At 55.1% G+C, this 13,769-nt stretch overlaps 1 long non-coding RNA gene across 2 annotated transcripts in view; it reads right to left on the bottom strand.

The window, feature by feature from the left end:
* The window catches only part of LOC132523290 (uncharacterized), a 35,288-nt gene continuing 21,519 nt past the window's right edge, over positions 1-13,769 (bottom strand). Inside the window, exons 2-4 of one of the 2 annotated variants that reach the window (XR_009541467.1) lie at positions 12,067-12,184; positions 8,145-8,341; positions 1-254 (exon numbers count right to left, since the gene is read on the bottom strand). This is a non-coding gene — a long non-coding RNA (uncharacterized LOC132523290). Of the gene's footprint in view, positions 255-8,069; positions 8,342-12,066; positions 12,185-13,769 lie in introns of those variants that run through there. The other variant, XR_009541466.1, reaches the window with a different exon arrangement.

The following is a 13,769-nucleotide window of genomic DNA, read 5'->3' on the forward strand; positions in this document are numbered from 1 at the left end:
CTGAATCATAAGAAAGCACCGGTTTACTGAGAGTTTAGTCCATGCCAGGAGGCCGTTTAGGCCCTGTACAGTTGTCAGCTCACTGAATCCTCACTAGCACGTGAGGTTCAGAGAGGTTAGGTAATGTGCCCAAGGTCACACAGCCTGCCCATGTCTTAGCCATGGAAATCTGTCTTTAAGGTCCAAGTTTTTCCATTTCCTCAAGGTCAAAGCCAAGGTCTGTAGGTCTTCTCCTCTCCTGGCAGGGCAGTGAGCTACAGAAAAAAAAAAACACTGGGTTCACCCTGTCACCTCAGACACACCCCTTTCCCTCCCTGGGCCTCAGCTCTCTCATCTGCCAAATGGACTTCGTTCAATTTGAGCATCCTGCAGAGGCCCTCGGTCCGGGGCAGGTGGCTGGGAGTAGAGCAGCCAGCCAGACGGGAGAAACAGCCGTCCCTCTGCCAGGATAGGGAGACCTGGCTGCCTTGCAGTGAGTGGCAGAAAGAGGCCTAGTGGCCAGACAGGGACACAGTGAGAACAGGGGGGACAAGAGCCCAGCCAGGGCTGGCCACAGAGCACCCCCCGCCCGGCTGCCCCCACACTGCAGACAGCTCACGGGGCAGTGAGGGGGCATCCTCTCTGACCCCAGCAGCTCCAGTAGGACCTGGGTGGGTATCTGTCGCCCATCTACCCGCTGTCCTCCATTCCCCACTCAGTCCCGGAGATCAGTCGCTCTGCCCAGGCCAGGAGTAGAAGGCAGTGGAGATAAGCAGGGGCGGGGGGGCTAGGAGAGGTGCAGGGGCTGGGGTGGGAGGGCGGGGGGGGGCCCTCTGACCCTCCCCCTTGTGCTGAGCTCTAACTTGGAGGCCCCAGCATTTCATAGAAACTTCTCCCATGGGAATCATCAGAGAGGCGCTCAGGCATCCTGCTTCTCTTTGATAAGGGAGAAGAGGTGCAGGAGTGGGGAGGGGTCTGCGTGTGCTGTGAGTGCTCACAGCTTGGGGATGGGCTGCAGCAGGAGAGTCAGGAGGGAGGGAAACACGGACGCCACATGGGCAATGGCCACGGGGCCGCGTGTGCACAAAACTCTGAATGCCTAGAGGATGCCGAGCAACTCGCCGGGAGGGTGGTTCGCAGAGCAACTGACAACTGACTGGGGTCTGAAAGCAGCGTGGAGAGGAAAGGGCGCTCCTGACAGAGGGCGCAGCATGAGCAAAGGCCCAGCGGCCTGACATGAAAGAACGTGGCGTGCTGGGAGGACAGAGCAGCTCGGTGTAGTCAGAGTGGAGTCCAATGGCTGGAGCTGATGAGACACGAGAGGCAGACCTGGCTTCACGCGGTCAAGGCCTTCTGTGTCGTGCTCTGCCAAGTCTTCGAGTCGACAGTGATAACGATGCCATCTGCTATCGAGCAGTTATAATGTGTCCAGCACCACGCTAAGCCCATCGCAAGCACTGAGGCTCACCGGCTCCTCCAACAATCCCATTACGTGAATACTAGTCTCATCCCCATTGACAGATGAGGTAACTGAGACCCAGAGAGGTTAGGTAAGTGGCTGGTGGTCACACATCTGATAGCGGCTGGTCTGGGACTTGGATCCAGGCTCCCAGTTCTAACCCGGCAGCATGTGCGACCTCTAAGGAGTTCGTACTTCACCTTAACGCAGCTTGGAACCACGAGGGATTTTAAAGGGGATTGGGTGGGTCATAGAGTCTAGATGCTCCAAACCCCCGAGTCAGGCTTGTGGAGACTTGGCAGGTCTGTTTTCGAGGTCCACTGGTGGTTACAGGCCTTCCAGGGATCTGCCCCTGTCTTCCTTCTGCACTTTGCTAAACACCGGGGTTTGGCCTGAGTCTTCTGCCCCAGCTCACTATCCCTGGGGCTGGGGGCCATCACTGCCAGGGACACGGACTCTCACCAGTCAGGGGTCTCAGCCCCTCCAACCCTTCCTGGGTCCCCACATTGCCCACTCTCTTCCCTCTTTCCTTCCTCGCTCAGGGATGGCATCTATAGGGTACACCTGGGAAGTGACCCACAGTGGAGCTGAACAGCCCTCAGAATGAACCCAGCAGAGGTGGCCTCCCCTCGGGTGCTGTAGCAGCCCCACGCCCCTTCCCCACTTCCTTCCCAGCCTCCAGCTGCCGTCGGAGGGGTAGGGTGTCGTACACTGCCAAGAGTACTGGAGAGTTCCTTTCCACCATCTTGCCTCCAGAGGTTCTCTTTCATTCTCTCCCTCACCCCACCCCGGCCAAGGACCTCAGCATTACAGGCATCAGACGACAGCAGATTTGGGAAACGCTTCAGGATTTCCCCTGCCTGTCCTCCTTATTGTGCACGTGGAGAAGCTGAGTTCCAGACAAGGTCAGTGAGCAGAGCAGCTGGGGACCGGCTTTGCTGGGCTCCTGGTCTCCCACCCCGCCACGCATTTACTGACAGCCCTGTGTTTTCACGTAGGGGAATCTCACATTTGATCCTCACGTCCACCCAGAGCAGGAGGAGATCAAACAGGAAGACTGGGCTGTCCTGCTCTAGCTCCTTCTGTCTCTAAAAATGCAGAGTCTCCTATCAGCATCTGTTAAAAAGAGGCAGGCAGTAGGTCAATGACTTGCCCAATTTTGTGTACCAGGCTAGTCACAGTCAAAAGGGTCTCCTGTCTGAGGTTCTTCCTGTTCTTCGGTGTTAAGACTGGCAAAGACACTGGTCTTGCTTCCCTTTCTGTGCTCACGGCAGACATGACTAATTGATCACAGCACTCTTTCCCTATAAGCCTCAGAATCCTTCTCAACACAGGCTTCTCAACACAGGCTTTACCAAGTGTGGAGTTGGCAACCAAGGTGACACCTGTTCACCACTCTTCCCAGATTTTAGGTCTAGTCTGATCTTGTATCTGTCCCAGGACCTGGCCTGGGGCCCAGTACACGGCACAGGTCACAGTGATAAACATTTGTTGAGTGAGTGAGTGAATAAATGGTGACTGTTGAATGAATAACACCTCCCAAAGCCAGTCCCCCTAGACCAGCTCCCTTCATTGTAACAACATGACCTTAACAATAATAGCAATGACCCCAACATCTGAGGTTCCCTGAGTCCTCTAAGCCTCTTCAACTGAGGTGAGGGACCACCTGGGAAGTCATCTCCCTTGGCCACACGTCACCTGGTCTCCTGCCTCCTGGTCCACCACTCTGCCCCAGGCCCCCAGCCCCCCAGCCCCAGCTTGTCTTTCATTCTCTGGGTCAGTTAAACTAGACCTGGGCCTCCATCTGGGGACTGGAAGGGTGTTGAGGGCAGGTCCTAGGGACTAGGGTGGGAACAAGTTAATTAGGAATTTCCTCATCCTGCTTGGAATTTTAGAATTGCAGAATAGGGGAGATCACAGGGCCCTTATCTGTACAGGTTGGGAGAGAGTGGCCCTCTTGGGGGGGTGACCTGCCCAAGGTCACCCAGAGAGTTTGGCTGAGGTGGGTCTGCAGAGCCCAGTGTCAGAGTCCCCACGATGCCCTCTCATCTCCTGGCATCCTGTGCGTGCATAGTTAGTTGTTTATTTTATGTCTTTTTTAGAATTTGAGGCCCTTGGAGGGAGGGACCCTAGGCACCTAATTTGAGGTTTGGCTTAAGACGGGTGCTCAATAAACGATGGATGACGGGCTTCCCTGGTGGCGCAGTGGTTGAGAGTCCGCCTGCCGATGCAGGGGACACGGGTTCATGCCCCGGTCTGGGAAGATCCCACATGTCGCGGAGCGGCTGGGCCCGTGAGCCATGGCCGCTGAGCCTGTGCGTCCGGAGCCTGTGCTCTGCAACGGGAGAGGCCACAACAGTGAGAGGCCCGCGTACCGCAAATAAATAAATAAATAAATAAAATTTAAAAATAAACAATGGATGTAAGGAAGGAGGAAAGGAAGGAACAAACGAACGAAGAGTGGGAGGGAGAGTGGGAGGGAGGAAGGAAGTGAGTGAATGAGTAGGTGGATGGATGGGTTGGTGGAAGGATGGAGAGAAGGATGGGAGGGAGGAAGGATATGTGGATGGACGGATGGAAGGGCAGGTGGATGGGTGGGTGGGTGACTGGATGGATAAAAGGAAGAAAGAAAGGGTGGAATGAGTGATGGGTGACTGTTCCCTCCATGGGAGGCACCCAGTGACTCAGGGTGAGAGGACTGACTTTGACACAAGAGCAGGCAGTTCGCCCATGGCCCCTCCCCGTCCCCAGCATTTTCATTAGGACCCGTCTACTGCACCTGGCTCCTTGGTCCCTGCCCCGGGAAGATACAGATGCCTCTGCTGGCCTCATTAAGGACCTATTAACCCAGTGTCTCTCATGCCTGGGTTATAGAAGCAGCTCTGAGCAGGGCTAACGATGCTGTCACTGCAGACCTTGGTGGAGAGCCCCACAGGGGCTCCAGTGGGGAGGGCCAGGAACCTGGGGTTACATCAAGGGTTTCAGAGCCGCACAGACCTGCCTGGTTTAATCCCAGTTCCTCTGCTAATTGGCTATGTGGCCTTGGGCAACTCACTTCCCTTCTCCTGGGTGCGTGGAAGCTTTCTCACCTGTAAAATGGGGTAATAATGTGCTTGTTTGAAAATTCATTGAGCTAACGCATGACATCACCCAGCACGGAGTAAGTGCTCGCTACAACCAGTGACATCCTGAGGACCCTCTGGGAGCTGCGAGGGGAGGAGCGCTCATTACGCATCGGCCATCTGGTGGGACAGGCAGGTGCTGTGACCATCCTGAATTTATGGAATAGGAAACTGAGGGTACCGGGATGATTAAGTGCTTGGCCAAAGCCTCACTGCCTGGAAGGGACGGGGCCAGGATTCAAATGGAGGCAGTGGACGCCACAACTGGGCCATTTCCTGCCTGGCTACAGAGTGGGAACAAAGCCTGGGGTGGGTGGGCGGGGCCGGTGGGGTGCCTCTCCCACCAGTGCCTTGAAGTGACAGCACAGCAGAGGGGAGGAGGAGCTGGGACAATAACGGAGATTTATGGCTTCCAGCTCGATTAACTGCACCATCTGGATGCCACACGTCCACCTGGAAGTATAAGGGACCCCAACACTTTCGTATAAATATAGCAGGGAGAGACAAAAACAGTGGGAGAACTGGTGTGAGCTGCCAGGTTGACCGCAGGGCCTGTGTGGGGCCCACCTGGCTCTCCTAAAGCAGATGTACCCCTGACGGTATCTCCCACCGAAAGGGCTGGGTCCCTACCAGTCTCAGGAGAGCCAGGATGGCTGAAGCCCAGGGTGCAGATGCAGAAGGACGGCTGTGGTCCGAGCCACAGAAAAGGTCAGAGGATGAGCAGGAAGGTGGGGAGAACAGTAATAATACAAACAACCCGAAGCTTGATCTCGGGGTGCAGGACAATCTGACCAACTTTGCGTTCCGGACCACCTTCTAGCTGGGTAATCCCCAGCAAGTGATTTCACCTCTCTAAGGCTCTGTCCGCTCCCCTGTGAAACTGGGACCAACATGGTACTAACCTCTTAGGGTTGTCTGAAGGCTAAATTAGATAAGGAAATGCACAGACCTTGGGGTAGTGCCTGGCACAGAGTAAGTTCCCCGTCAGTGGTTGTTGCGATTATTATCTTCCCATTTGCCAGATGGGAAGACTGAGGCCTCAAGAAGGTAAGTGACTTGCCTCAGATTGTATAGTTGGTTGGTGGCAGAGCTTGTGCCAAAGATGGACGTCAGGGCCCAAGGCGGCAATCCTGAGTCATACCAGGGAGACTGGTAAATCTCTTCCAGCTCCAATAAGAGCTGCCATGTCCTGAGCATCTACTCTGTGCCTGGCGCCGTGCTAAGAGCTTTTATGCTTAACTTAATGGAACCATCACAACTTTCAAGGTAGGCACTGCATTGTCCTTATTGTCCAGAGCTACAAGCTTTGTGGGGGGCCAAGGCAGTTCACCACCAGGACTGGTTCTGAAGCCCTGGTTCTCAGCACAAGCTACTGCCCTCTGAACAGAGGCGGCAGCTTGTCTTTATTGTACCAACTGCTCCTAGCTCCCTTCTGTGTATTTCTTTCCTCCTCCAAGAAGAAGAGGGATAAATATGATGGTAAGTCGACCATGGTGGACCTGAAGTGTTTTGACCATCAATCAAGCCTCCCCTTCAGGGTTGGGGCCTCTCTCCCGCATATCAAAAGAGGGAGAGAAGAGGGGGCAAGGAACATCACTCCAGCCCCTCCCACTCTCCTTAGCTCTGCCCACGCTGAGTGGCCAGAAACCCATCAGCCTGCACAAGGCCACATGGGGAAGGAGGCTGGATGGTGGTGGGGTGGGGAGGAGATTTGAAGCAGCAAGTCCCCCTCTGCGTGCACACGCGCTCCCTACACTCCCATCTGGTCAGCCTGGATGCTGAAAATCTAAGTCAGCCCCATACAAAAAACATAAGCTTCTCATTTCCATTACAGAAAACCTCAGAGACCGGGGCTGCTCTGCTTGCCTTCTCTTTTGGCCAATGTGGCCAGGGCAGGGGCTGGAGAAATGACAGAGGTCCCGGCCAGGGGAAACAGGTTCGAGTCCTTGGCCTGGGCCCTCATTGGGGCCATACCCTGGGGAGCAGCCCAGAGAGCCCGGCACCCACTGACACCCCCCTGCCTGCCAGGAGCTGTGCCAGATGGGGAGGCTCTGGCTTCTGGCCTCCGCCCCGGCGCACAGGCCCCCTGACTTGTCCTCCTGGGACCTCCTGGCCTGTCCATCCGAGATGACCCTTCCTCCTTCCCCGCAGAAGCCCAGACCTCTGACCCTTATTAAAAACAAACAAAATCTGGAGAGAAAAAAATCCTGCACAAACAGCCTCAGAGATGTTCATGTCCCCTCCCTCCCCCCAACACACACACACACACACACACACACACACACACACACACACACACACACACACACACACACACACACACACACACACACACACACACACACACACACACACACACACACACACACTGCCTCAGACGTGCAAGGCTGCAGCCAGGCTTCCACATAAACAAGTTGTTGCCGAGTGGCTTTTGTTTATGAAACATTTAGGTTTCCCTCAACTTTTTTTTTTTTGGTGGGGTGAAGGGCAGGGGGTGGGCTGTTTCATAGTTTTCTGGTGAACAGAGTGGAGAGGGAGCCTGGGGTTTGGCAGGATTTTATTTCTCCCTCTGTGATCTCTGCGGGTTAGAATCTGGGGAAGGTGATATGAGGGGAAAGGGAGCAGGCAACACAGAGGTGGGGGGACCTCTGGGCATCACCTGGAAGAAGTCCCCCCTCTCCCGATGGGGAGGTCTGGCTCAGAGAGGGCTTCAGGCAGCCAAGGTCAGCCCCGGGGCCTAGTTAGACCATCCCAAGCCCGGCCTCCGGGAGGGCAGGTCCGGTGTACCGCGTCCCCTAGGCATCCCGCACGCGACCCAGCGCCTAGCGCTCAGAAAACATTTGGGACCGCAGGCTGACGTGTCCCTCCCCCTCGGCACCCCGCCTTCAACGCCTGGAAACCAGCGAATCCGCCAGGAACAAAAGCGGGGCTGCTTTACAAAGGCAAACAGCAAATACTTTTGCTTTCTTTTTTTTTTTTCCACCCAAGTCGGCGGTCAGGCAGGTTTGGGGTCCGGGCGGCGCCGGGACTGTGGCGGTTGCTCCCGCGTCCGTCGCGCGGGGCCGGCCCAGGGCGCATGCGCAGGCCGGGGCGCAGGAGGCCGCCGCCGCCCGCGCAGCCTCGCTCCGGCCGGTCTCCGTGGCAACGGGCTCGCGGGGGGAGGGGCCGGGCGCACTGGCCGCGGCGGCTGCTATTTCTGCCGCTTCCTGTTCCTCGCGGCCACGTCGCCATGGCAACGGTGTTACTCACCGCGGCCGCTTCCCGGCTCGGCTGGCGCGCGTGACCCCGGTCGCCCGCGCCCCCTCGTCTCTCACTTGCTGTGCTCCCGCTCTCCCCACGGCGTTCTCCCCCTCCGGCACGGGGCCCCCTCCCGCGCGCCCCGGTTTCCCCTCCTCCCAGCCCCGCCCCGCCCTGCCGGTGCCCGCGGCCGGGGAGCTAGAGAGGGAGGGAGGTTGATGGGGGACGCCTATTAAGAAACATTGTAACCGTTTCCGTTTTTATTACGTTGACAAGGGAGCGTTATTTACTGTTATTGTTTGCAGAGCTGGCCGCGCCGGGGCGCGGGCAGCCTACCGGGAGCTCACCTTTCGGGCGGTCCCGGGGAAGTCGCGGGTGGGAACGGGAGGCGGGCGCTGGGCAAAGATCGGGGGCGGCGAGGGGGCGCCCCGGGCAGCCCCGGCCCGTGGGGTTCTCTCCCCGCTCCTTCCCCCAGCCAGCCCGGCTGACCCCCTCGCGGCCCGTGTTTTCGCGAGGAGAGACTGCAGAGGCCGGGTAACTCGTGCTGAAGGAGAAAGGCAACAAAAAATAAAAAAGGAACAGATGACTTCATTCTCGGGAAGGCTCCGTCCTACGTGGACCAATTTCCTGGGGACTGTGGTGGAACGGCCCCGCTGCCGCTGGAAACACTCAAAACTAAACCAGATAAAGACCAGAAAATTCTCAGCCTTGTCTGAACCCAGCAAGAGCAGGCTGGCGGCGCGTGAGCCCTGGGTGTGCCCGGGAGGAGGGCCGAACTCGTCCACCGGCCTGGGGCTTGTCTTGCAACAAACCGCCCCATTTAGACTCCTGTACCCCGAGAGGGTGAGAACTGGCCCAAGGTCACACAGCCAGTTTTCATTCTGCTCAAACACCTGCGGGGACAAAACCAGCAGAGGCAGGGGAGCAGAGCCAGTGCTTGGACTCAGGGCCTTGGAAGAGGGTGAGGCTCAGCTGGAGGCCCAGCGAGGGGAGATTAACTCGGCGGGTGTAAACCCTGGCCGATCTGACTCCGGCTTACCCCACCGGGAGCCCTCAACTTGGGGGGTTTGTCTGGGGTGTGTCCAAGGGGATCAGATGGGCCTGAAGGATGCCCCACCCCCGAAGTCCCTGCTGGGATGTTAATCTCACCTGCTAATTAAAGTTTGCAATTCTGTCCCTAACTTAACTCCCCACTCTTGAATAATTATTAGCTGAAATGCACAGTTGTGCTCTGGACAGAGAAGCAGAGGAAAAAGCCAGAGGAGAAAGGCCTGAGTTCACACTATAAAAAGGACTTTAAAAAAGTGTTTATACTTATCAACAAACGACTAATGAACAGACCAGGTTTTGGAAACTGAACTTTCAGAGACTCTCCTCAGGCTGTTTTGTGTGTTTTTTCCCCTTCCAAGGGCAGGAGGCTTGGGGTTTGGTCACTGCAGCCTCTCCCAGTCTCTTGGCCTTAGATGATCAACAAGGGCTTTTTTGGCCCCTGGATGGTTTCTGCATACTCTCTGGAGTCTAGCGTGAGGGCCAGTTCCCCACTAAGGCCTCTGGGGTGTGGCAGCAAAATCAAGTTATCTTCAGCTCTGTTCCCAGCATCCACGCAGAGCTCTGAGCTTCGGAGCCCTCCCTGAACGTATGAACCAGAAGTCCTGAGCTCCAACTGGACCCACGCCGCCTAGTCCTTCCTCAGCAGCTTGTGCCAGCCTGGTGGTATGGGAAGGCAGAGGGAAAGGTGGGAAAACAGCACTGCCCTTCCCATCTCTATCCCCAGCTCTTGCTGCCGGCCTTCCAAGCAAACCCATCTCTGGCAGTAGGTAGCAGGTTTAGGGAGTTGAGCTGGTGTGAGAGTCGTACCCATGGGCAGCATTTGAATAGGACTGAGTTGTCAGATGACACCCAGCATCACAGAACTTCAGAGCTGGGAGGATCTTGGAGATTATCCACACCAACTGCTTTCCTGTTTTACAGATGGGCAAACTGAGGCCCAGAGAGGGGAAGAGACCTGACTACTACTAACTAGTGGCAGAACCTAGACCAGAACCCAGGGGCCTTGCCTCCCATTCCGGTGCTCATTGCCCCACTCTGATTCTTCTGTGGAATTATCTGTACGATCAGAAGTTCAGGAACAGGGTGGGGGTGGGGCAGGACAACTACGGTGAGGCAGGAGGCACTGAAGTCAGACTGCCTGGGTTTTATGGGAGACCTTAGACAAGTGAATTCTTCTCTCTGAGCCTCAGTTTCCTCATGTGTTAAATGGGGATAATAACAGTACCTGCCCTACCTTTGTCTTAAGGAATAAAAGAGATGGTACAGGAAAAGCACCTGGACTAGGGCCTGGTACATACTAGTTAGTACTTCACTGATGTTGGCAGTGATGCTGTTGGCAGTGGTGATGCTGGTGGTTGCAGTGGGTTGAATGGTGGCCCCCGCAAAACATATGTCCCCATCCTCATCCCTGGAGCCTGTGAATGTGACCTTATTTGGAGAAAGGTTCTTTGTAGATGTTAAGGATATTGAGATCTGATCATCCTAGGTTACCCAGGTGGGCCTCAATGTCATCACAAGTGTCCTTATAGGAGACAGAAGGCAAGGACACAGAAGAGGAAAAGGCCACGTGCAGGCTGAGGCGGAGATGCGACTGATGCAGCCACAAGCCGAGGAACGCCTGGAGCCGCCAGAAGCTGGAGTAGAAAGGAAGGGTTCTTCCCAGAGTCTCGGGAGGGAACACAGCCCTGCTGGCACCTCGATTTTGGCTTTCTGGCTGCAGAACTCAGAATAATCTTGTTTTAAGCCACCAGGTTTGTGGTGACTTGTTATGCAGCCACAGGAAACGAATGCAGTGGTAATGCTGGCTTCGATGCCACAGCGATGCTAACGTTAGGGGGTGAGGGTGATGCTGGTAGTGAGCGCCTAACCAAGTATCACAAACTGGGTTCTAGGGAAGGAACCATTCCCGGCCTCTCTCCTGGCTTCTGGTAGCTCAGGCATCCCTTGGCTTGTGGACGCATCACCCCAGTCCTCCAATCCTCTGTCTTCACATGGCATTCTCCCTTCACATTGTCTTCCCTCTGTGTGTATCTGTCTCTGTGTTGACATTTCCCCTTTTTATAAGGACAGCAGTCTTATTGGATTAGGTCCCACCCTACTGACCTCATCCTAATTTGATTACCTCTGAAAAGACCCTATCTCCAAATAAGCCCCCATTCTTAGGTACTGGGGAGTTGGGACTTCAACATATCTTCTGGGGGGACACAGTTCACCCCCTACCAGTGGTCGCGATGGAGTTGATGGTGGTGATGGAGATGAGAGTGATAGTGATGGTGAAGGTAACAGGCCTCAGCCCCGGACCCCCAAAGTCTGCGGGAGCTCCTTAGGGAGCTGTGGTCAGTTCCCAAGGCTTTCTGGAGCTCAGGAGTCTCTTCTCTGCAGTGAAGAGCTGGGTTGGAGTGTCCAGCTGAAGGAGCAGAGAAATGAGAAAGATGATTCCAGGACATCACTGCCAAGTTAGCGCCGTGGGAAGAGCCAGACACCCTTCTGGAAGCGCTGCCGTACCTGCTGCGAGGCCTCCAGCAAACCCTTTAACCTCTTGGCCTCGGCCTCGGGTTGGGCTGTTATAGAAGCCGCTGCTTCGCTCCAGGGTGCTAAGCATCTGGGATTCCAGCGCTGCGGAAGTAGGAGCCCAGCGCCTCAGGCCAGGGGGTTGCATCCGGGCGAGTGTGCAGCAGGAAGGAGGAGCGAACTCCCACTGGCTCCCTGGGGGTCTGCGCCCTCCCTCCCGCGGTAGAGCGCGTGCTATTTTTATACACAGCTAAGCGGGTGCCGTCTCCTGGCCACTCCCAGCTGCCAGAAACCTCCCTGAGGGCAGGGACCGTGGGCTGCTGACCGTGAGTTGGTCCGCAACACGTGCGGATTGAGCAGGGACAGTTTTACAGGACCCCCAGCCTCTCCCTCCTCTCTCCCGTGGGCACAATGGAGCCAGGACAAGGTGGGGGCGGCCACCTGGGCCACTCAAGGAACATGTGTGACAAGCTGAGTAGAATAGCAGAGTCAGACTGGCCTTGCCTTTCTTCCGGAGCCCGTGGCGCCTGGTAACCATAGCAGCAGGCAGACTGAGCCCAGACCACAGAAAGCCCACTGGTCTCTGGCAGGAGACAGGCAGGGTCAGGCCACTGGATTTTCTCTTATGAGACACAATCACATTAACTCCCTCCTCAACTTCTCTCTCTCCAGCTTTTGCAGAGCAAGAATGATCATAATAGCACCCACTCATTCATTTGTCCCATCATGGCAATCGGCAAGCACATGTTCTTGTCAGGCACTGTCCCAGGCATCGGGAGGCAGCGGGCAGCAAAGACACAGTTCCTGAGTTTGGGCGGCTCACGTGCTAGGGAAGAAAGAGACAAAGAAACAGGGCAATACAAGAGCCAGAGAGCTAGACAAGTCAGAGAGAAAACAGGGTGAGGGGCTACACAGAGAACAAAAGGGCTGGAATTTGGAAAGGGAGGTCAGGGCTGTGAGGAGGTGACAGTGGACTGAGACTTGGGTGAAGGGAGGGAGTGAGCCCTGTGCAAAGCCAGGAGGAGTGGTCCTGGGCAGAGGAACAGCAAGTGCAAAGGTCCTGAGGTGGTACATCCTGGTGCCCTGAGGGCTGGGGGGCACAGCACGTGCAGGTCTCATGGGAGGGGGGATGCTCAGATTTTCTCTAGGTATACCTGAAGTCAATGAGGGGAGGAGGGGGCAATGGCGGGCAGAGCAAGCCAGGGGCTAATTTGCATTTTTAAAGAATCTCTCTGGTGTTTGAGTGGATCACAGCCTGAAGGAGCCAGAGAGAACCTGGAGAAGTTAGGAGCTGATGGAGTCCTGGTGAGAGACGGTGATGGCCTGGCTGTGGATAGCAACAGTGGGAGAGAGAGAAATGGCTGGATTCAGGGTTTATTTCAAGTAGAGCCATCAGGATTGGCCAAAGGACTGGATGTGGGCGTAGAAGAAAGAAAAACGTCAAGGACGACTGCAGTGTCACAAAAGGTGGGAGGTACCATTTCCTGAGATGGAGGAAGAATATAGGAGAGGTGCGGGGGGAGCGGGGGTGGCGGGGGGTGGAATCAAGAGTTGGCATTTGGACACGGTATGTCGGAAAAGCCTGTCTGATACTCACATATTGTACACTTAGAGCTATCAGATGTTGTCTTTTAATCCACACAACAGAAGGAGACTCACAGACATAGAAAACAACTTTATGGTTACTAAAGGGGAAAGGGGCGGGGAGGGATAAATTAGGAGGTTAGGATTAACATATACACACTACTATACATAACATAGATAACCAACAAGGACCTACTGCATAGCACAGGGAACTCTACTCAATATTTTGTAATGAACTATAAGGGAAAAGAATCTGAAAAAGAATATATATATAATATATAACATATATATAATGTATATATATATTATATTTTATATATATATATATATATATATATATAGGGCTTCCCTGGTGGCGCAGTGGTAAAGAATCTGCCTGCCAATGCAGGGGATACGGGTACGAGCCCTGGTCCGGGAAGATCCCACATGCCACGAAGCAACTAAGCCCGTGCACCACAACTGCTGAGCATGTGCTCTAGAGCCCACAAGCCACAAGTACTGAAGCCTGTGTGCCATAACTACTGAAGCCCACACACCTAGAGCCCGTGCTCCGCAACAAGAGAAGCCACTGCAATGAGAAGCCCGCGCACCACAGCGAAGAGTAGCTCCCGCTCGCCACAACTAGAGAAAGCCCGCGAGCAGCAATGAAGACCCAAGGCAGCCAAAAAATAATTTTAAAAAAAGAATATATATATATATGTATTACTGAATCACTGTGCTGCTCACAGTGGACAAAGCCACTGTGCTCCTAAAACTAACAAGATATTGCAAATCAACTATACTTCAATAAAAAAACAATAAAAAATCCACACAACCATACTACAAGG

This window comes from Lagenorhynchus albirostris, chromosome 7 (assembly GCF_949774975.1).
Source record: "Lagenorhynchus albirostris chromosome 7, mLagAlb1.1, whole genome shotgun sequence".
Taxonomy (NCBI): domain Eukaryota; kingdom Metazoa; phylum Chordata; class Mammalia; order Artiodactyla; family Delphinidae; genus Lagenorhynchus; species Lagenorhynchus albirostris.